At 41.0% G+C, this 22,706-nt stretch overlaps 1 protein-coding gene across 1 annotated transcript in view; it reads left to right on the top strand.

Moving 5' to 3' along the window:
• LOC110174899 (adenylate kinase isoenzyme 5) overlaps positions 1-22,706 on the top strand; it is a 262,298-nt gene that overhangs the window by 226,602 nt on the left and 12,990 nt on the right. The gene's annotated exons all lie outside the window — the stretch shown is intronic.

Here is a 22,706-nt window from a genome sequence, read left to right as displayed (position 1 = left end):
TTTGAGTGACATCTGCATAGTTGTGGTAGGGCATATTATTGCTGTGTCTTTGGCCTAGAGATAGAACAAAAGGGGTCCCAGGGTTGACCCCTGAGGCACCCCACAAGTGAAGACCATGTGATCTGAGACACGGTTTTGCATTTCAACCAGGGGTGTAATGGGCATGGTATGTGGGGGTACTCCATCCACCCACTTCTCCCGACGTGAGATATAAAAAAAATATATATATATATATAAAATAGCTACAACTGTCCTATAGTGATCTGAGACATGAGGGACCAGGACTAAACCAGAAGTGAACCAGGACTGAACCAGGACTAAAACAGAACTAAAACAGGACTAAAACAGAACTAAAACAGGACGAAAACAGAACTAAAACAGGACGAAAACAGAACTAAAACAGGATTAAATCAGAACTGAACCAGGACTGAGTGTCGGGACGGGCACGGAGGTGTCGGAGGACCGGGCGCAGAGCTCCACACCCCACGGGACTAAGTCCAGCCGTCGCCTGATCGCACGTTGCTTTGCTTTTTTAGACTCTGCTCCATGAGTGCAGGTTTCTCTCTCAAGTCCAAGATTAGTCTTGGTTTAGTCCTGGTTTAGACCTGGTTTAGTCCTGGTTTAGTCCTGGTTCAGTCTTGGTTTAGACCTGGTTTAGTCCTGGTGTAGTTGTGGTGTAGTCCTGTTTTAGTCTTGGTTTTATTCCTGGTTCAGTCCTGGTTTAGTCTTGGTTTAGACCTGGTTTAGTCCTGGTTCAGTCCTGGTTTAGTCCTGGTTCAGTCCTGGTTTAGTCCTGGTTTAGATCTGGTTTCGTTCTGGTTTAGTCCTGGTTCAGTTCTGGTTCATGTGTTGTAGTCTGTGATGCGTTAATGTTAATAACATAATTCCGCATCATTTTGATTTAAAAAAAACATCACAGATTTTTACTGGAATGGCGCTTTTATGTTTATTTGGGGGGATTCATCACATCAATGACGTCACAAATCTCGTACCTCCACTACACCACTGAAAATCCTCTAGTTTTTAGTCCTCTAGCTGTTTTTTTAACACAAAAGTCAGCAGATTTGTTTCTTTTATTAAGTTGTTTTAGCTCAATATTGCGATTTTACATGACCAAATGATAACATAATTCGGTGTCACAGATTATAACTCTGGAGCAGAAACAAGCAGAATACGTCTTCTCTGAGTCGTCTAACCTGTCATCTGCTCTTTAAATAATTCTCTGTAACATATGTAAATGTTTTCTTTTGCCTGTCTGTCTGTTGCGGTGCTCTATAGGTTCAGCTTCACTCCTGTAGCTCTAATTAGTCCCCGGGTCAGAGCAGATCAAAGCGTGACCACATGTGAGCCGTGCCGCATGCGTTCAATCATCCAGCTCATTAAACCCTTGATTTAATCCATTAAACTGGGTCTCTGTGATATAAATATGTTATAAGTGACAGACAGAGGTTCATAACTACTCATTCGCCCAGGAGTGACTGAGTGTAGTGAAGGTTTCATCTTCGGTCATCTGCACTGCTGTTTGAAGCATTTACATTTCATCGTACTGGGTGGAGGCATTAATTTTTATATTATTTTCTGCTCAGACAAAGCTATTTAAAGGTTGTATGGAGGATTTTTTTTGTTTCAAGTTGTCAATGATAGATTATAGAGGTGCAGTCGCCTTGTAATTATGATGACCAAAAAAAAGAGAATAAAAATTCATCAACTCTGGACGTGGTGGGGCTAAACATTTGCCAATAGATAACGACACTGCCTCGTTATCTGTGAGCTGACAGGCTGTCAATCAATCTCCCTACGTTTCTAGCGTAACTGACTTGCCTGCGCGCCGCCGGTACGTGGTTTACGTACGCCTGTCACGCAGTCCACAGACGCAAGACGCACAGACGCTGTTTACTCCACCAACGCAACAGTTCTTAGCGGCTTTTTTGACCTATATCTTCCTCGCAGTTCGCACAAAGTTTGTTGCAATGGCGACAAGAATCCAGGAGCAGTTAGCCGCAAAACAAAGTCCGTTTTTGAGGTCGCTGAAAGAAGAAGACAAGGGGAAAAGCAGCGAAGCCAAACTAAGGTGATTCTTGAAGATTCATTCCAGCGATGGCGCGACTGAAGCAGACGCAGGGTCTAAAGACTGACGCATTGGTCGCCAAATTACTCCTGGACAGGAAACTTCTGCTTATTATGAAAACGTACTTTATTTCCAAGAGCTGGACAAACGTTTTTCAAGACACGAATGTGATATCCTATGTCTGAAAACGTAATTTTCAAGGCAGTCAAAGATTACCTTTTTGGTCCTTCCTGTGGATCAATCCTGCCCATCACCTTCACCTTTCACTATTTTTCAATTCCGTTGGGAAGAGAAACAGTTTGAACAGAGGTTTGCAGTCACACACATCTGATTCCCTTTTGCATTTATATAGTTCGCAAACAAATTTCTCGAGTCGTTTTCCGCTGTTAGGATCCAACAACCACACAATTAACGATGTCCGAATCCCAAAACTAAAATATGACAATATCAGAATCAGAAACAAAAGTGATATGGTTCAAAAGACTTGAAAAGATCGGCTTTGTCAGTAGACGCATCCCACTGGGAAAACAAACATGGCGGTTTGATTTTCACTTTTTCAGAAAATCCTTCCCAGTATGCATTGCGCGATGACCGGAAGTCCTGAGATTCTTGGTGCGTGTATTGATTCCACGTTTAAAGCTTGTGGTTTTAAAGGAAGGGGGTGAAATCTAGCTCTCCACTGAGTCCTGGAAAGTGGGTGGCCTTGAGAGTGCAGATCCAGTAGGACTCTCTGTGTAATAGTTTTTTCAGTCTATCTCCTCTTCTTATTGTTTCTTTAATATGTTCAATTGCACAAACATTTAGGCTTTTACAGCTACCATGGTTGGCTTCTTTGTAATGCACGGCCATAGGATACAGGGGGTTACAGGTCCTTATAGCCTGTTTGTGTTCAGCCAGTCTGTAAAAACGACCACATGGGCATTCAAGTCTGTATACTACATAAGTGGTGTTACAGTTAATAAATGTCCTAATATCAAAACTTTGACCTGATATAATGTCTATGAACGAGTTAGTCTGGCTCAGGGGTGGGGAAACTTTTTGGCTCACGGGCCACATAGGGTCCTAAAATTTGACTGAAGGGCCGGACAGGAGACAGGACATGACGTGTTAAAAGCCCGGCTCCATTGCACTCGTATTTACGCTCATGCAGGACGTTTTCTGCACTACGCACTACAACTTTAACGCGTAAGTTACAAACACATGAAAAGTGAATAGATCTGCTCCACTGCACACCACAGGCGAGCGTAAGTCCTGAGCAGTTAGATCTTACTGAGAAACAGAGCCCACAATACAAGATTACACGCGTAAACACCTATGCATGCATTTGTAACATTCACTTTGCTTTTAATTCAAAATGGAAACAGTGCAGTCTTATGTCTTGAACACTTCTACTTCACTCATGGTCTGAATACGCCGCCCGAAAATGACTCCTGTAAGAACACTTTCCCATAAAGCATTGCGGCCAACATAATACGCCGCACCTCAGTGTACATATAGTGCGCCGTCTACTGGGAAATGCCGGAAAAATTAAACATCAACAAGGTTTATTAGTGTAATTTATTCAAGTTCAGCGGGCCGCATATGGCCCCCGTGCCGTAGTTTGCCCACCCCTGGGCTGGCTGCTACAAATGTGGTAACTGTACCTATTGTGAACACGTACAACAGACTTAGTGTCCAGCCATGTCTTTTGTTTCAGTGGAGGGAGATAACTGTTCACCAGTCTATCACTGAGCGTAGGGGTTTTTCTAAAGCTGATGGTAGGAGTCTCCGGGCGAGCGTCTCTTAGGCTGCGGTCACGTCTTAATATCCTCCAGGCTGACGACACAGTGCTATTTGTGTAGCCTGTGTTTTTAAATCTACAGCTCATATGTACTTTTTGAGTGCCTCAGTTTTTTCTACTTTGTATTTGAGACTGGTCCCTACACAGAAGAGCACCAAAAGGACAATTCTGCAAAATTTTTGTATATCCAAGTAGCACCCCCCCAAGTTTTGCAAAGAAACAAAATATCTGAACTAAACATTTATTGTACGTTTATTTTATTAAGGAAAAGCCCCTTGAGGTGAGTCAGGGGATCCTTATCATCCAAAGAATACAACAAGTCGCAAAAATACAAACAAGCAAAACAAAACAATACAAAAACAAAACAATATATCTAATAAACAGAAACACAAAACGATAAGACAAAATACATAGACACAGACATTAAACATAAACATAGAGAAACATTAATATAACAACCAAACAGATCCCTCACTAAAAGCAGTCACATTGTGTTTTAAGATGAATGAATAAGTCTTTCTTAAAGATATGGAATGATGATGTGGAGCACAGAGAGTTTGACAAATTATTCCACTCTGATGGTGCTTTGACGCTGAACGCTCTTCGTCCAATGACTCTGGAGGTCCGAGGTACTACAAAGGAAGGATGGTCTAATTGTCTGAGAGAGTATGGTGATGAAAATGGAACTATTGGAAGTATTGTTGAAGGTAAGATGGACAGAACAGAAAAATGCATTTAAAGATGAACTGAAACCAGTGAAAGCGCATTCTTGCATTAGGAGGTAACCAATCCAGAGTTTCATACAGAATACAATGGTGAGTGAGATATGGACATTGCAAGATGAATCTACACAAACTGTTGAAGGTGACATACAGAGGACGTAGGTGACAGTCAGATGTATTTTGATAGATAATATCAGCATAGTCAATTATGGGTAATACAAGTTGTGTAATTATTTTTTTCCTTACCGGTAGGGTGTAGTGCAGGGGTGTCAAACTCATTTTGGTCCGGGGGCCGTATCCAACCTACTTTGATCCCAAAGGGGCCGGATCAGAAAAACTCACGTCATATAAACCCCAAAAATAACAATAAGTTCAAATATTTGTGCAGAAAAATGCAAATCTATTACAGAAATCTTTTTTTAATTGATGAACTCTTTCTTTTACAAAATATTATAATATTATGAACAACCTGAAACTTTAAGAAAAATTCAATTTCAACACAATGTTTTAACATTAACTTGTTTGCAAATAGGAATAAGTAAATTTTTCTTGGAAAATCCTGCACTTGGCTCCACTTTTCTCATGTTGGACATTTTTCTGATGAGGGTGTCACGGTCAACAGTCAAAACGATCGTCCTTTAAGAGCGTTTGGAAAGAGACAAGTCTTCATTTGTGCTGCTCTGGTGGGAGGGGCCACGTACAGAGACGCTGGAGACGCTGCTATGCTCAGCCCCGCAGAAAATTAACAATATTTTAATAGAAAATATAATTCAAATATTTTAATAGAAAATCACCCAAGGGCCACATTAAAGGTCTTGGAGGGCCGGATCTGGCCCCCGGGCCATATGTTTGACCCCTGTGGTGTAGGGTGTATACTTATTTAAAATTCTTGCAGTATCCATGCTTTGCTTCATCAACAGAACTACAAACTCTCTCGATTGGCTTCATGATGAAATCTCCTGAAATGGTTTTCCCTTCACAGCTGTGCCATGTTAAGATCAAGAAATGCCAAAAGTGCCAAACATTTTTAAATATAATGTATACATATGTAATCTAAAACAAGTTTGCAGTTATTTTGAGTTTATGTTTTGCTGACTACGTTCCACATGTTCTTTCATAGTTTTGATGTTTCAGGGAGAATCTACCAAGTAAATAATCACGGAAATAAAGCAGAAACGTCACCTCCAGCCGCGCTCCTCCTTCTCCTGTATTCCAGTTACAGGCTCCGTCTCTTTGACAGTATAGATCGGCGCAGAGACCCCCTGATCTATCGTCTATATATAGTCTGTACACATCACAGTCCCACACACCCATCAGTGTACTGTAGCTCCGCTCATTCATCTGCCCCGGACTCTCTGACATTTCACATCAAACCACTTGACCCCCGCTGTCTCCTCTTCTCTCCTCTCTCCCGCTCTCTCTCTCTTTGTCCATATCTCCTCTTCTCTCCTCCTTTTCCCTCCCCATCTCTTCTCCGTCTCCCTCTTTACGTCAGTCCTCTTCCCTTTTTGTCAGATTTGGCGCCCCTCTCTTTTTCGCTCTGTGTTCCTTTTCTTGCGTTCCTTCCATTGTCTCTCTGTCTCTTTCTCTCTCAGTTCCTATCTCTTTCCATTCTTCCACCTCTCTCCTACCCCTTCTCTCCCTTTGTCCCCATCATTTTTCATCGTGTCTTTTCTCTGTCTTTTCCTCCCCTCCTGTGTCTCTTTTCCTCTCTCCTTCTCTCCCTCTCTGCTTCTCTTTGTTCTCTCTCTTCTGTTCAAAGACTCTCTCTGCATGAGTCCTAACCCACTAAAGCCCAATTTATGGTCCAGCGTCAAATCGTCCGCATCGCCGTGAACCCCAGAGCGTCTCCGTCGACCGACATGCACCTCCGAAATTTTCTAAAACAACGCAGGACAATAAGGGTTGTGATTTTTTTCGCTCTACATCCACTCTACTTACATTCCCGATACTGTGCTTTCCTACTTTTACATTTTGCTTACATGAATGCCATGTTTAAATCCTAGCGTTGTGGTGGTGAAACATAGATCCATAAATCAAAAACAGCAACGACAAGGTGACGGCAGCAGTTTGCCTTTCGTCAACTATATTTAGAACTATAATTCACCCTTTACACAGAGAATCCGTCAGATCGATGACTCTCTGCGCTTTGTAAATGTGAATAGCAGAGCTGGGGACTTGCAAGTCGTGACTTGGACTCGAGTCAGACTTGAGTTACTATGTTAAGGACTTGAGACCTGACTTGATAAAATGGACTAAGACTTGGGACTTGACTTTGACTTGAGGCCTGTGACTTGAGAAGACTTGAGAAGCACTTTTAAATCTGAATTCTTTCTATTCTGAGCGTAATGATTCACACTAAGATCTTGTCAATGTCATGTTGATTTAAAAAGGAAAAATTAACTCAGTTCATTTCTACAACTCTTATTTACTCTATAAATACTCAAATATAAATATACTATGATTGAATGAAGTATAATTTATCTTAAAAGTCATATAAATTCCAAACATCTAAGCTATATTTGGTATTTTGGTTTAAAGACTTGAAATGACTTGAAGCTCAAAGCAGACGACTTGGACTTGACTTGGACTTATGGGCCAGTGACGCGAGACTCGACTTGGACTTGCCTGTATTTGACTTGACTCGGACTTGAGGTCAAAGACTTGAGACTTACTTGAGATTTGCAAAACAACGACTGCTAATACATCACATATTTAAATCACCATGTTACTTTTACTGTTTTGAAAATACTTTATCCGCCAAAAACAATGTATTTGAATGTGAAAAAAATTCAAGTTTCGTTTTTGACATTCTTGTCCCTTTCCTCTCTGCGCTGAGTCAAACTTGTCAAGCGTATTGTTTTGTTTCATACATTTGTACAGTACCAGTCAAAAGTTTAGACTCACCCTCTCATCCAGTGTCTTTACTTTATACTTTTTACATTTTTATTTTCAAGATACTTGGAAAAAAAGTTAATAACTGAACTGAAAGATTACTTTTAAAATGTATTCCCCTACAGATTACAGATTACATACCTCAGAATGTAGTTAGTAACGTAATCCATTAAATTATTTAAAGTGAGTAATGTAATCTGAATACTTTGGATTACTTGATTTGCTGTAGAGAAGCAAAGTCGAGGAAATCTTCACATAAGATGTTTTGTCTGATAAAAGACAATGAAAAGGCCGAGTCTTTACTGAACCGTATTAAAAATATTATTGATAGAAGAGGAGGAGACACGGTCCGCGCGGCATGATTTAGTCCTGTTAAATCTTGTTTTAGTTTTAGTCCTGGTTTAGTCCTGGTTTAGTCCTGGTTTAGTCCTGGTTTAGTCCTGGTTTAGTTTAGTCCTGGTTTAGTCCTGGTTTAGACCTAGTTTTAGTCCTGGTTTAGTCCTGGTTTAGTCCTGTTTTAGTCCTGGTTTAGTCCTGGTTTAGTCCTGGTTTTCCTGGTTTAGTCCTGGTTTAGTCCTGGTTTAGTCCTGGTTTAGTCCTGGTTTAGTCCTGGTTTAGTCCTGGTTTAGTCCTGGTTTAGTCCTGGTTTAGTCCTGGTTTAGTCCTGGTTTAGTCCTGGTTTAGACCTAGTTTTAGTCCTGCTTAAGTCCTGGTTTAGTCCTGTTTTAGTCCTGTTTTAGTTTAGTCCTGGTTTAGTCCTGTTTTAGTCCTGGTTTAGTCCTGGTTTACCTGGTTTAGTCCTGGTTTAGTCCTGGTTTAGATCTGGTTTAGTCCTGGTTTAGAGTCCTGGTTTAGTCCTGGTTTAGTCCTGGTTTAGACCTGGTTTAGTCCTGGTTTTAGTCCTGGTTTTAGACCTGGTTTAGTCCTGGTTTAGTCCCTGGTTTAGTCCTGGTTTAGTCCTGGTTTAGTTTTCCTGGTTTAGTCCTGGTTTTAGACCTAGTTTAGTCCTGCTTAGTCCTGTTTTAGTCCTGCTGGTTTAAGTCCTGGTTTAGTCCTGTTTTAGTCCTGTTTTTACCTGGTTTATCCTGGTTTAGTCCTGGTCCTGGTTTAGTCCTGTTTAGTCCTGTTTTAGTCCTGGTTTAGTCCTCCTGGTTTAGTCCTGGTTTAGTCCTGTTTTTAGTCCTGTTTTAGTTTTCCTGGTTTAGTCCTGGTTTAGTCCTGGATTAGACCTAGTTTAGACCTGGTTTTGTGTCGGCAATGAGTGGAATTACAGAGAAAAAAAAAAAAAACTGGGGGGGGATCATAATTAATTAATCTAATTAATCTCTTTTTAATCTCACCTAAAAATTGCTGAGAAAAGGCTTCAATTTGAGGTATTTTAAATGAAAATACCTCAAATTGAAGGCTTTTCTCAATTTTTTTTATCGCATGACAGCACTATAAATATTTATTGATTATAGTGTTTTTTTTTCAGCCCACAAAAAAATCCAGCAGCGTTGTCGTGTGGACGTAGCCTCAGATTTAGACAAATATTATTTATCCACCATTCGGACACAGTAGCTCACACATCACAATATATTACAATAACAAAGAATAAAAAATATAAATGTTTTTTTTTAAAAGGCATAATTATTCTTCTCACACCGAGCGTCATGATGAAATCTCCTGAAATGTTTTCACTTCTCAGCTGTGCCGTGTCAGGGTCAAGAAATGCCAAAAGTGCAAAGCAGTGAGGGCAGCAGTTTTTATTTACTTATTTTAAAATCCAAAACAAGCCTGGAGTTATTTTGAGTTTATCTTTTGCCGACTACATTCCCCATGTTCATTCACAATATTGATGCTTCAGGGAGAAATAATCATGGAAATAAAGAAGAAAGTTTTGACTGACTGGGAAAATTGAGATCGCTAAATTACTCACACACACATGGATGAGTTTTTAAACTTCTTCAGGCGTGTTTTTGATGAGGCAACAACATTAGAACGTGGTAGAAAACTCCTGAAAGTCCATTTTGCACAATACCTCTCTTCAAACGCTTCATACACGTCTCTGAATAAACAGAATGGGACAATATCTCCTTGAAGAGACAGTGGTGCGCTTAAAAAATCAATACTGCATGGATTTGTCTGTAAAGAAAGTGGACAGTTTTAGTCCGAAGTCCGGCCGTCCGTCTCAAAAACGACAGCAGAGCATCAGACCAGGACTAAAGCAGGACTAAAGCAGGACTAAACCAGGACTGAACCGAGGGCTGAACTAGGAGGACTGAAACAGGACTAAACCAGGTCTGAACCAGATCTAAACCAGGACTAAAGCAGGACTAAAGCAGGACTGAACCGAGGGCTGAACTAGGAGGACTGAAACAGGACTAAACCAGGTCTAAACCAGCGCTGAACCAGATCTAAACCAGGACTAAAGCAGGAATAAACCAGGGCTGAACCAGGACTAAAACAGCTCTGGGACCAGACTGGAAACAGACCGGGATTGAGACCGGGACTGAGACCGGGACTGAACCAGGACTGAACCAGAACTGAACCAGGACTAAACCAGGTCTAAACCAGGACTGAACCAGGACTAAAGCAGAACTGAACCAGGACTGAACCAGGACTGAACCAGACTAGAGACTGAACAGGACTAAAGCAGAACTGAACCAGGACTGAACCAGGACTAAAGTAGAACTGAACCAGGTCTAAACCAGGAACTGAACCAAGGACTGAAAACAGAACTGAACCAGGACTAAACCAGGTCTAAACCAGGACTGAACCAGGACTAAAGCAGAACTGAACCAGGTCTAAACCAGGACTAAACCAGGACTATACAAGGACTGAATCAGGACTAAACCAGGTCTAAACCAGGTCTAAACCAGGACTAAACTAGGACTAAATCTGAGCTGAACCAGGACTGAACCAGGAGTAAACCAGGACTGAACCGAGGACTGAATCAGGACTGAACCAGGTCTAAACCAGGACTAAACCAGAGCTGAACGAGGTCTAAACCAGGACTGAACCAGAACTGAACCAGGTCTAAACCAGGACTAAACTAGGACTAAACCAGAGCTGAACCAGGACTGAACCAGGACTAAAACAGCTCGGGGACCAGACTGGAACCAGACCGGGACTGAGAACAGGACTAAGACCAGGATTAAGACCAGGACTGAGACCAGGACTGAGGCTGGGACCAGACCGGGACCAGATCGTGATTGAGACCGCAACTGAGATCAGGACCAGACCAGGATTGAAAACGGTTTGTGGTATGGATTTGTCTGTAAAGAAAGTGGACAGTTTTAGTCCAAAGTCCGTCCGTCTCAAAAACAATAGCAGAGCATCGAACCAGGACTAAAGCAGGACTAAACCAGGACTAAACCAGGACTAAACCGTCAAAAACAACAGCAGAGCATCGCCGAATCTGCAGACACTTTTCACAAACTCATAAAGTGAAATGACGTGATGAGGCTCGGGTCTTGGAGGGATTGAGGGATTTCTCATTATTGAGCAAAAGACGAGATTTTTAAGACACGAGTCGATATTAAAAGTCTGGGACAGGTTCATAAAAGTGATTCAGCGTTTACCCAGTCGCCCTGTCACCACAAGTTTAATGGTTCTGCGCTGTGATAATGTTTCCTCATCGCAGACACTGTTGGGCAAGTTACTTCAGAACTGTAATGAGAACTAAACCAGGACTAAACCAGGACTGAACCAGGAACCAGGACTAAACCAGGACTAAAACCAGGACTAAACCAGGACTAAACCAGGACTGAACCAGGACTGAACCAGGACTAAAACCAGGACTAAACCAGGACTAAACCAGGACTGAACCAGGACTAAACCAGGACTGAACCAGGACTGAACCAGGACTGAACCAGGACTGAACCAGGACTAAACCAGGACTAAACCAGGACTAAACCAGGACTAAACCAGGACTAAACCAGGACTAAACTAAGTTTAAAGCAGAACTGAGCCAGGACTAAACCAGGACTAAACCAGGACTGAACCAGGACTGAACCAGGATTAAATCAGGACTAAATCAGGACTAAACCAAGACTGAACTGAAGAATGAACCAGGAGGACTGAAACAGGACTAAACCAGGTCTAAACCAGTTCTAAACCAGGACTAAACTAGTACTGAACCAGGTCTAAACCAGGACTAAACTACGTCTAAAGCAGAACTGAGCCAGGACTAAACCCAGGACTGAACCAGGACTGAACCGAGGACTGAACCAGGTCTAAAGCAGGACTAAACTAGGACTAAACAAAGACTAAACCAAAACTGAATCAGGACTAAACCAGGTCTAAACCAGGACTGAACCAAGACTGAACCAAGACTAAACCAGGACTGAATCAGGACTGAACCAGGTCTAAACCAGGACTGAACCAGGACTAAACTTGGACTAAACCAGAGCTGAACCAGGACTAAATCAGATCTTAGCCAGGTCTAAACCAGGACTTAATCAGGTCTAAACCAGGTCTAAGCCAGAACTAAATCAGGACTAAACCACGACCAAACCAGGACTAATCTTGGTCTAGCATATGGAATGTAGGACCACCCCTGAAAGAACCCTGAACCCGAGGAGCAGGGCAACCACAAAGCGCGATCGGGCGTCAGCTGCGATTATCCCCGTGGAGCGTGGAGTTCTGAGTCAGTCCTTTCGCCCACGGTCACGCGACAGTCTACGTGGGCACACCTCCGGCTCGTTACGAAATTTAGAACAGTAACGATGGCGTTTCACCGCTGCTGATATCGCGGTGACTTTAGCGAATTTGTATGAAGAAAAACAAAAAACCACCACCTCAATCCAGGTTAAAAAAAGCATTGTAACTGTACTGACATTTGTACCGAGTAAAATATTAAACATTTTTTCCCTGTAATGTCACATTACTGTGTTACAGCAAAAAGCAAAGCATTACAGCAGGGGCGTCCAAACTTTTTTCATCAAGGGCCACATATCTAAACACAGATGAAGCAGAGGCCGATCGAGGGCCGTAGACTTGTGCTCAGTACAGGGAATAATGTAAATGTGTGCATGTTTAACATATTAGAATGAGCTGTCAGTCTTTATTCATGCAAAGATCCTTAAAATCACAGACGAAATATTAAATATTGACTTTATCAAGGTAGATTTTCAAAAAACTTGCAGTACAAAATATTTTTTAATTGATGCAAGGTCATTTGGGCCAATTCACTTGGAAGCCTGAGGGCCAAGAAAAATTTGTCTGAGGGCCGCATTTGGCCCCCGGGCCATAGTTTGGACATGCCTGCATTACAGTAATTCATTACTTAGTATTAAAAGTTTAACATTTTAGTATCGTGACAACACTATTATGAAACACAGGAGTATAATTCCAGATTTTGGGAATATTTTTAATTAGCCGTTATCGTATTACTCATTATAATGAAACAGATCTATAAACCTGAACATTTAAAATGTATTTCACTATATTTTTAAGTGAAATTATTTGTCTTTTATTGAATATTATTGCATTTGTGTCATATTCTCTTATTATTATCCATGAAAAGTCAGTTCCGTTAAAATCCCTGTCCATCTCTGTGTTGCTGAACATGTGTGTATAAAACGAGGACCCATAATCCCAGATTGAGATTAATAATAAAACAGGAGAGTGTCTGAGCTCAGAATAAACACTGATGTGTCTCCAGAGTCGCTCCAGCAGCAGCAGCAGCAGCAGCAGCAGCACAAGCACAGACACTGTTGCCTGGTAACCGTAGGTCATTTTGTGATATCCCAGAACAAACCACCTCCTCCTCGATGTCCAAGAGCAGATACACGAGGTAGACGTATCGAGAAATGTGTTAAAGCTGCACTGTGGAACTTTTAGGGAGGAGGGTTCGCCATTGAGGTTTTATTGAGACTTTGCAACATTCCCTGAGAGTGTGAAGCAAAAATCAATATCTCGGTAAATTTAAATGACTTAAATTAAGAATATTTTACTTTTTTGAGTAGATTCAAGTTGATAAGTAAATTTATCTGCCAATGGGATAAGTGTGTTTTTCTTTATTCAAGCAACATTCAATTTTGTTTCTTATTTTAAGTGTCGCGAGATGTATTTTCATATTTTAACTACAAAAAGTCTTGTTCCATTGGACTGAACCAGAACTAAACCAGGACTAAAACAAGGCTGAACTGAGGACTGAACCGAGGACTAAACCAGGACTAAACCAGGTCTAAATCAGGACTAAACCAGAGCTGAACAGGACTAAAGGTCTAAACCAGTCTAAACCAGGACTAAACCAGGTCTAAATCAGGACTAAACCAGAGCTGAACTAGGTATAAACCGGGTCTAAACCAGGTCTAAACCAGGACTTAACCAGGGCTAAACCAGGACCAAACCAGGACTAAACCAGAGCTGAACTAGGTCTAAACCAGACTAAAACAAGACTAAAACAAGACTGAACTGAGGACTAAACCAGGACTAAACCAGGTCTAAACCAGGTCTAAACCAGGTCTAAACCAGGACTAAACCAGGACTAAACCAGGTCTAAACCAGGTCTAAACCAGGACTAAACCAGGTCTAAACCAGGTCTAAACCAGGTCTAAACCAGGTCTAAACCAGGACTAAACCATGTCTAAAACAAGACTGAACCGAGAGCTGAACCGAGGACTAAACCAGGGCTAAACCAGAGCATAACCAGGACTGAACTAGGACTAAACCAGGTCTAAATCAGGACTAAACCAGAGCTGAACTAGGTCTAAACCAGGTCTAAACCAAGACTAAACCAAGACTAAAACAAGACTGAACTGAGGACTAAACCAGGTCTAAACCAGGTCTAAACCAGGACTAAACCAGGTCTAAACCAGGTCTAAACCAGGTCTAAACCAGGTCTAAAACAAGACTGAACCGAGAGCTGAACCGAGAACTGAACCGAGGACTAAACTAGGACTAAACCAGGGCTAAACCAGGACTGAACTAGGACTAAACCAGGACTAAACCAGGTCTAAACCAGGTCTAAACCAGGTCTAAACCAGGACTAAACCAGTCTGGACTTGTCTCCCAAAATACGTTCCAATTCTTCTTTAAAATGGACAGGTTACACGTCTACGGCCACTTCGTTTGTTTGAGTCTTTAGTCTCCTTGTATTTATCTTTATTTTTTGTTCACATTGGAGCCAGTCTGTAGTCGTGCTCAGACGTTTCTTTGACAAACATTTCAGAAATCGCCCGGTTACAATAAAACCCCTCCAATTTGGCCTGAATGCAGCGATCCTCTCAAATATTAATAAACTCGTTAACCTCAGTTTCCCTCCATTGCCTAGACTCTGAGCCTGACGTGTAGGTGGGATGAATGTGACCTGGCCTGAATCTGTATCTGTTTTAGGAACACATATTCGAATGGCCTGGGTCACACGTGAAAAAATCAGATCTGTGTCATTCAGATTGTCAATAAAAGATCAGATACAGGTCGCATAGGGGTGAAAAAATCAGATTTGGGTCACTTCAGGCTGCAGTCTGAACGTAGCCTAAGTCCACTGACCCACAGGTTGACTGGTGCGATTCCAGGTCCAACAGATGAATGCCGTCGTCGTGTCCGTGGGCATTCCCTGAGTGTGTGCGTACACTGGTCTATCAATGTGTGTGTGAATGAGTAAGTGGTTTACCTGCTTTGAGCCTTGAAGGTGGATAAACGCTGTATAAAAATGTGACCACTGCCAGTGTTGGGAAGGTGACTTTTAAAATGTAATCCCCTACAGATTACAGATTACATACCTCAGAATGTAGTTTGTAACGGAATTCATTAAGTTACCTAAAGTGAGTAACGTAATCTGAATACTTTGGATTACTTGATTTGCTGTAGAGAAGCAAAGACCAGGAAATCATAGCATAAGATTTTTTATTTGTTAAAAGAAATGAAAAGGCCGAGTCTTTAAAAATATTATTGATAGAAGAGGAGGAGACATGGTCCATGCAGCATGGTTTAGTCCTGTTAAAACCTATTTTAGACCTGGTTTAGACCTGGTTTAGACCTGGGTTTAGACCTGGTTTAGACCTGGGTTTAGACCTGATTTTAGACCTGGTTTAGACCTGGGTTTAGACCTGGTTTAGTCCTGATTTTAGACATGGTTTAGTCCTGATTTAGACCTGGTTTAGTCCTGTTAACCTATTTAGACCTGTTTAGACCTGGTTTAGACCTGGTTTAGACCTGGTTTAGACCTGGTTAGACCTGGTTTGACCTGGTTTAGACCTGTTTAGACCTGGGTTTAACCTGGGTTTAGACCTGGTTTAGATTAGACTGGTTTAGACCTGGTTTAGACCTGGGTTTAAGACCTGGTTTAGACCTGGTTTAGACTGGTTTAGACCTGGGTTTAGACCTGGGTTTAGACCGTTTGACCTGGTTTAGTTTTAGACCTGGTTTAGACCTGGTTTAGACCTGTTTAGACTGGTTTAGACCTGGTTTAGTCCTGATTTAGTTTGACCTGGGTTTACCTGGTTAGACCTGGTTTAGACCTGGTTTTAGACCTGGGTTTAGACCTGGTTTAGACCTGGGTTTAGACCTGGTTTAGACCTGGTTTAGACCTGTTTAGACCTGGTTTACCTGGTTTGACCTGGTTTAGACCTGGTTTAGACTTGGGTTTAGACCTGGGTTTAGACCTGGTTTAGACCTGGTTTTAGACCTGGTTTAGACCTGGTTTAGACCTGGTTTAGACCTGGTTTGGTTTAGTCCTGGTTTAGACCTGGTTTAGTCCTGATTTTAGACATGGTTTAGTCCTGATTTAGACCTGGTTTAGTCCTGTTAAATCCTATTTTAGACCTGGTTTAGACCTGGTTTAGACCTGATTTTAGACCTGGGTTTAGACCTGGTTTAGTCCTGGTTTAGACCTGGTTTAGACCTGATTTTAGACCTGGGTTTAGACCTGGGTTTAGACCTGGGTTTAGACCTGGTTTAGTCCTGATTTTAGACCTGGTTTAGACCTGGGTTTAGACCTGGGTTTAGACCTGGGTTTAGACCTGGGTTTAGACCTGGTTTCTGGTTTAGACCTGGTTTTAGACCTGGTTTAGACCTGGTTTAGACCTGGTTTAGACCTGGTTTAGACCTGGTTTAGACCTGGGTTTAGACCTGATTTTAGACCTGGGTTTAGACCTGGGTTTAGACCTGGGTTTAGACCTGGGTTTAGACCTGGGTTTAGACCTGGTTTAGACCTGGTTTGGTTTAGTCCTGGTTTACTGTCCGGCAATGAGCGGAATTACCGAGAAAAAAAAAAAAAGAAAAAAGGGGGATATAGCCCCAAATGTGAAAACAGGAAAATACCGCCATGTAATCCATTTATTTCAACAAAGTAACTGTAATCCAATTACTACTCATTCAAACTGTAACTGTAACTGAATACAGTTACTCATAATTTGTACTCTGATTACTCTGACCACTGCATTGCCTGGAATGTTGCATAGTATAGTATTAAAGGGTCTGTATTTTTTTAATTTTTTTATTTTTATTTTTTATTTAAGATGATAATGACAAGTTTATTCAGATGTTTGCATAAATGATAAATTACAATATCATCACGCTTCAATTACACATGACAAGACAAAACAAACATTCACACTTTCAACCAGACACCGCACTGACCCAACATTTTCCTGACCAACACCTCCCTCCCCCTGACATCACACTCACTGTCTCTCGTCCAGATGTCAGGATTTTTATTTTTTTTAACTGTTTTTCTTCTGATAATCCGTTCCACAAATTAACTCCACGCACTGAGATGCACCCTGACTTTAAAGTAGTTTTAAAATTTCAGCTGATCATTTATTTTTTTTATTACCTCTACGTTTATAGTTACGATGAGCTTTTCGATCTTGAAATAAATCCTTCACATCAGCTGGAAGAGAGTTGATAGACGCCCTGAACATCATTTAATCTGTGCAGAAAGAACAAAAATGTGGCTGTGTGCTGCAGCTGTTCCAATCAGTGGGAGCAGGTAGAAGGTGCTCTTGGAAAAAGGATCAAAAGTAAAACAAAACGGACTCCAGGCGCTTCAAAGAAGTACAGAAAGTTTTAAAAAATCGCACGAGGAAAAATGTAGTCAAAAGGCCTTTATTTGAATGGCCAAAGCCAACATGTTTCGGCCTTTTAACTACATTTTTCCCCGTGCGATTTTTTACTTTCTGTACTTCTTTGAAGCGCCTGGAGTCCGTTGTATTTTAGTTATAACTTAAGCTGTTTTAAAGTTTAACAGATCACAAAGTTTTAAGTCTTTGTTGGGTTTGTTGGATGCAGATAGACCTTCCCCACACTTCAACACAATCATTTAAATAAGACATAATAAATGAACGATACAATAACAGTAGTTCATTCTGGTTCAGTAAATGACTTGATCTTCTCATCACTCCCACACATTTACTGTAGTAACTTTTGTCCGCGAGTAAGTTATATGAGGTTTCCACGACATTTTCTCATTTATTATAACTCCCCAAAAATACATTTTCCTCAACTCTATCACTACATGTGTTAGCAATAGTTATTTAGAGTGGTATGGGACTTTTAGGGATGAAACAAAACACAACTCCGGGTTTGTTTTTTAGGAGAAAAGAGCATTATAACATGACTTAAAGAGTAAATTTTGCACCAGAATCTGTTTAAATGATCTAAGCAGATGCATCACAGCAACACCATGTGACAATGAAGAGGAAAACCGTCAAGTTATGAGATAAACAGAGGTTTGTACAAAGAAACGAGACCCCTGGGAAGACCTAGGACACGTTGGAGGGACTGTGTCTCTGGGCTGGCCTGGGAACGCCTTGGGGTCCCCATGGAGCAGCTGGAGGAAGTGTCCAGGGTGAAGGAAGTCTGGGAGTCCCTGCTTAAATTGCTGCCCCCATGACCCAACCCCGGATAAGCGAAAGAAAATGTATAGATGTACAAAAAATCTGAAGTTTAATTAAATCAGAAGACCAAACTACCCTTATTGGATTGAATTTGAATAACTGCAATTTAGATCATAATAGATAGATTATAATGCCATACTGTGCAACATTCCAGGCAAAGCAATAACATCTCCATGACTGACCCTACATCAGAAAAGTTATATTAAGTGTATGAAGCGTATGGTAAGAAAAATTGTACGAGGAGCTGACCGTGGTCCTGAAATTCAGCCACTCATGTATCAGAATAAGACCGACTTTTATCTATTATTTTACACAGACATGCATTTCTAACCAAAAGATAAAATAAATAACTCAAATAAGGTTAGGTTAGGTTGCTTTATTCGTACTCGTAGGTAGATTTGTTTTGCAGATTTAAGAGGCAGGTCCCTCATTTCACATTGTATTCATCCATGTTGGCGCAGGCATCGCGGTAAGAGAAAGTATAGCCGGATAAATTTGGAGGACAAAATAAAAAGCAACGACATAGACTTGGTTTGGCCTGCATGCACTTACTCAATGGAAGTGAGCTGCTGCCATTTATTGAGATTGCACACCGGTACGTAACCACACCCACACCCCAAATGTGGGTCACGAAGTCAATTAAGGACAACTAAGTATTTAACAATCCACATTATGTCCAAGAAACACGTATAAAAACACAGTTACAAAATGAAGTGTCACAGTGCTCCAGTGCAGAATGGTTTGTTCCATAAACAATAAGTTAAATTCATTCATCACACTTGCCTAAAATACAATAAATATTAAATATTTAAAAACACCCACACAATTTTTCCAAGACAACATGTACTAAAATTGATCGATAAATAGATTACAAGTATAATAGAAGCTGGAACAAAGCTTCTTTTAAAATGATTCGTTCTTGATCTTGGGACTAAAAGCCTCAGACCCGACGGAAGAACCCGAAACTCTGAATTTAGTGGATGTTGCACGTCTTTTAAAATACTCTGGGACATTTTCTGTAAGTGTCTTGAGTACAGAGAGTCCAGGCTACGGAAGCTGAGAGGGGTCACAACGAACGCAAACGCCGCAACAAATACAAATGTGACAACACAACAAAAAGCCACAACCAAAAAAAGCCACAACACACGAAAAAGCCACAGCAGAAATGACTGCGGGACTCTATTTTCATGCAAACGCTGCAACAAATACAAATGCCGCAACACTTTAAAAAGCCACAACACATTAAAAAGCCACAATACATTAAAAAGCCACAACACATTAAAAAGCCACAACATATTAAAAAGCCACAACACATTAAAAAGCCACAACATATTAAAAAGCCACAACACTTTAAAAAGCCACAACACATTAAAAAGCCACAACACATTAAAAAGCCACAATACATTAAAAAGCCACAACACATTAAAAAGCCACAACACATTAAAAAGCCACAACGGAAGTGACCGCGAGACTCTATTTTCCGACGGACCGATCAAGCGGCAAGTGAAGAAGAAGAACTACAACGTGACACGAATAATGATAAAACAATAAATTACTTTTATTTACGTTTCCAACTTTTCCGTTCCTTTACTTTTCACATTGTAGTTCTTCTTCTTCACATGCCGCTTGATCGGTCCGTCGGAAAATAGAGTCCCACAGTCACTTCCGTTGTGGCTTTTTTATGTGTTGTGGCTTTTTAAAGTGTTGTGGCTTTTTAATGTGTTGCGGCTTTGCATTAAACTAGAGCCCCGCGGTCATTTCAATTGTGGCTTTTTAATGTGTTGTGGCTTTTTAATGTGTTGTGGCTTTTTAACGTGTTGCGGCTTTTTAATGTGTTGTGGCTTTTAAAGTGTTTGTGGCTTTTAATGTGTTGCGGCATTTGCGTTTGTGTTGTGGCGTTTGTATTTGTTGCGGCGTTTGCATTAAACTAGAGTCCCGCGGTCATTTCCATTGTGGCTTTTTTTGTTGTGTTGTGGCTTTTTGTTGTCGCATTTGTATTCGTTGCGGCGTTTGCGTTTTGTTTTGACATCTCTCTACTTCCGTACCAGGCGGCTCTGAGGATGGACAGTCGCCTCACTCGCTCATTTAACCAACTGATTCAGGGAGTTCTTGTTTTTAGCAGAGACGCTCCCAAACCATGAAACCAATGAAAACGTTAAATAAGTATCTAGTTTCATTGTCTTGCTTTTTATAAACCGCAGTGAAAAGAATGTAAACCAACCATAAAATTCTACTTCTATAAATACTGTAATAAAGAAGTAGCCTCTGAAATATATAGATTTTCCTTTTCCCCTCTGGTCTAAACTGTCTTTCATTCATCACTATCGACAGCGTAAAATCCCTGAAGTGCCACAATCTCTCTGTGCGCTTTGTAAACGTGCTGCTCTCTCACTCTCGCTCTGAGCTCAGGGTCTGAAGAAGAAGTGGATTTAGACCAGGTTCTGTGATGTTTAGACATGAGCCTCAGGTAACAGGATTAATCAATGTCATCTGTGTTCATGCGCGGCTGAACAAGGGGAGTTGACTCTACGAACAACTGCACACGTTTAGTTTAGAAAGAGCAGTGTTGGTGTATCCTTTGTTCATTTGCTTATCAATTTAAACAAAAAAAAAACTACTCCATTTTTCGTTTTTGTTCATGAAAAAAAAAAAACACATACACAAATAATCTGATTTTTCATTTAACATTTTGGTCTTGAATTTGAAAATGCCAAATTCTAGACAGGATTTAGAGAACAGCTTTATTCACTTTACAAAATGCAAAAGTGTGAAGCGTTCCAGTGTCCTGAAGCCAACTCGGACCCACATTAGTGATCACCTCTCGGTTATGGGCACTGGTGCAGGTCCCTTCTCCTGCCCGTGGTTTTGCCTCACCGTGTGCCCGGGCCCCTCGCTCCATTTACTTGTTTTGACTGTTGTGTTTCCAAACTGAAGATCAAAATGAAAAATTGCTCAATTGTTGTTGTGTTTTTTCCTTCCATGAACAAAAAAAACAAAAATAGAAAGTCAAATGATTTTAGTTTTTTTTAAATTGAAAATCAAATGAATGAAAGCAACATGGACCCTGAAGTGCCACACTGGATCAAAACTTACACAGACAGGTGCTCATTGTACCAGTGGGCTTGGATTGTCAAAGAAGGATGACATTGGCTCTGATCTGCAGTGTTTCTATAACTCTTCTTCATCAGGGCAGGTGTGTAATCCGCAGGCGTGACCCTGTTTATAAGAGTCTGTACCAGTCACCAATCACATGATGAATAAACGAGATGTTGTTAGGATGTTATCAGCATAAATCCCTACGACGCTACAGGACACAGAGCACACAGAGCAGGGACACTTTTGTCCTGAGGGTTGTTACTGACCTCAAACTGCCCTGACACTGGATCTGATGACTCTACCCGTTGAACTGCACTTAGACTTTTGTTGAAGCTTTTCTGTTACTGTTGTATTTTACTGCTCAATGTGAACCAGTGATATCGATTGATAAACACAACTGATAAGGACCAAGTAACTACTCGAGTAAAGAGTAACTTAAAGAGTAACATCTGATGTGTAATTTGACGTTAATGTAATATGAAGTGACCACAACTTTTACTCAAATAATAGTACCATCACTTCAATAAAAATATTACTCATGTAGGAATAAAAGTATGCAGCTAGAAAAAATATAACTTCTCAAGTCACAGTTACAGAGTAAATGCAGCTGAGTAGTACCCACCTCAGTATAACAGTAATATTGTACTTGAAGTCTTAAGCTACGTTCAGACTGCAGCCTGAAGTGACCAAATCCAATTTTTGCGACCTGTATCTGATCTTTTAATGACAGTCTGAATGACACAGATCAGATTTTTTCACATGTGACCCAGGACACTTGGATATGTGCTCCTAAAACCTGATACATATCCGATCTTTTGACATGCGACTTCAGTCTAAACGGCCAGGTCACGTTCATCCCACCTACACGTCATGAATGTACACAAACGTTCTTCTCGTCATACGGAAATTGTGTGAACTCTGTGTCAGTGAAGCAGTGAAGCACAAATCAGTCCCTCCACTCTCAGCTGTGACTCTGCACCCACACGTCCCTTTCTACGAACACTGCTGCCACTGCCCCACAAAACGCCAAACACCAAAAACCTTGTCCATCTCCTCTTTAAAACAAATAATCTGTGCATGTTCTGGCTCCGGTACGACCGCAACTTTAAAATCTCCAAGTGCTCAATGCAACGTCCATGTTTAGGCGACTTTGTGTCCTCCAATGCACATGCGGGCATTTAAAGTTCACACTGGAGATCACATACAAGTCACATTTAAGTTGAAAATGTGAACGACCTCGCAAAAAAATCTGATTTCACAAAAAAAAAATCCGAACTGAACATAGCCTTACATTGATCGTCGTTATACCTGTGTGT

The sequence above is a fragment of the Boleophthalmus pectinirostris genome, unplaced genomic scaffold (genome assembly GCF_026225935.1).
Source record: "Boleophthalmus pectinirostris isolate CB_2022bp ecotype Guang Dong unplaced genomic scaffold, ASM2622593v1 HiC_scaffold_16, whole genome shotgun sequence".
NCBI classification, from domain to species: Eukaryota; Metazoa; Chordata; class Actinopteri; order Gobiiformes; family Gobiidae; genus Boleophthalmus; species Boleophthalmus pectinirostris.
The sequence above is the reverse complement of the archived record's forward strand: the minus strand, read 5'-3'. Positions and strand labels throughout refer to the sequence as shown.